At 37.1% G+C, this 1,777-nt stretch overlaps 1 non-coding gene across 1 annotated transcript; it reads right to left on the bottom strand.

Annotated features, from left to right (window-relative positions):
* Window positions 1-877: 877 nt before the first annotated feature.
* On the bottom strand, window positions 878-983 carry LOC132272138 (small nucleolar RNA R71). Its single transcript, XR_009469974.1, has one exon. It is a non-coding gene; the product is annotated as a small nucleolar RNA R71 (small nucleolar RNA).
* Between the last annotated feature and the right edge of the window lie 794 nt (window positions 984-1,777).

Here is a 1,777-nt window from a genome sequence, read left to right as displayed (position 1 = left end):
CTCTCTATAGTGCTATCCTATAAGGATCGTTCTATTGCGAGTGGTAAAATTTACACACAATAATTTTTGGCGCAGTTACCAGGAAGAGTTGTTGTTTAGTTTAGTTTTAATTAGTTTATTTTGGTTTACCAATCTTCGGACTTTTTGATATCTCACCTTAATTCTTTTTCTTTTTAGGTATAGGAAATTAGTAGTGAGGATAAAGACGTTTAAGGGATAAAAGCTTTGGTTTATTAAACCTTCTGTGAGTTTTAGCTGTTTTCTTTTACTTGGGAAATTTTATTTTTGTTACTTTTAGGATTAGTGTAATTAATGCATGTTAACTCGTCATTCTCGGTCAAAACCTTTAGTGCATGATCCTGAAATAGAGAGAACTCTTAGCCAATTAAGAAAACTTAAAAAATATTTGAATACAATAGGAAGTTCCTCTGATAATATGACTGATAATCGTGATGCACTGGGTAATGGCAATGGTAATGGTAATGGTAATGGAGGATGGGCTCCACCTATCCCTCCACAACCACAATTGAGGGACCATTTCATCCTACCGCATACACTTCTCATTCATGCTTTGTATTTCCGGATGCTGATGCAACCCATGTTGAGATCAAGCCTGCTATGATCCAAATGCTTCCTACCTTCCATGGGTATACAACAGAGGATCCCTATATGCACTTGGATATATTTTTGGAATTATGTTCAACTACCAAGTTGACCACTCTTACCAATGATTTATTCAAGATGCGACTTTTCCAATTCTCTCTCAAGGACAAAGCAAGAACTTGGTTGCATTCCCTTCCACCAAATTTAATATCTACACGGGAGATGTTGTAATAAGAGTTCTTGAAAATGTACTACACAGTAGGTAAAACCTGTCAAATGAGAAGAAAAATTATGGCATTTTCCTAAATCCCGGGAGAACAGTTCCATGATGCATGGGAAAGATATAATGATCTTATAAGAAAATGTCCACACCATGATATTGCTCAATGGTACTTAATATAAATTTTCTATGATAGTCTCTCTGATTCTTATAGAAACATGGTTGATGCATCTAGTAATGGAGCTTTTTTGCGTAAGAGTCCAGCTGACGCTTGGGAACTGTTTGAGGCCCTAAGTGAAAATTCAATGCAGCACGCATCTTCCTTTAGGTCTAGGTCTTCACCTAGAATGCATAAAGTTGAAGAAGTCTTTGAGGTAGACAAATCTAGTGAGTTAGCCGCTCAAATAAAAGCCTTGAACTGTAGGTTTGATCAAATTCTATCATCTGGTTTTGCTCCTGTTGCTAATCCACAAACTGCCTTGCCAAAGGAAGTTTGTTCCATCTGAGCTAATCTTTCCCATTTTGCTGACACTTGCCCTATAATGGGACAATCATCTGAGATCCCACAGGAACAAGTGAATGCTACATTCTCTAGACCAGCTTACAATCCATATGCTTCTACATATAACTCTGGCTGGAGAGATCATCCAAATCTATCATGGCGTAATCAAAGCCAAGGAACCATTGTTCCTCAATCTCAAGGACAGTATCAAAATCCATCCAATTCTATGTCACAAAATAATTCTTTCAATCAACCTGGTATCTATTGTCCACCTCAATTTAGGAATTAACCTACTCAAACTCCTAATCTTCCATCTCCTCCAAGAAATTCTGCTTTTGAGAATCAAGTACTCAATGCTCTTATTGATCTTAAAGCCAATACCTAACTTCTAAATTCTCGTTCACAAGCCATAGCAAAGTTAGAGGCACAAGTTGGGCAAATAGTGAGTACTC

This window comes from Cornus florida, unplaced genomic scaffold (assembly GCF_030987335.1).
Source record: "Cornus florida cultivar Cherokee Brave unplaced genomic scaffold, ASM3098733v1 CherokeeBrave_3.0.0_Hap2_Chr08, whole genome shotgun sequence".
Lineage (NCBI taxonomy): Eukaryota > Viridiplantae > Streptophyta > Magnoliopsida > Cornales > Cornaceae > Cornus > Cornus florida.
The sequence above is the reverse complement of the archived record's forward strand: the minus strand, read 5'-3'. Positions and strand labels throughout refer to the sequence as shown.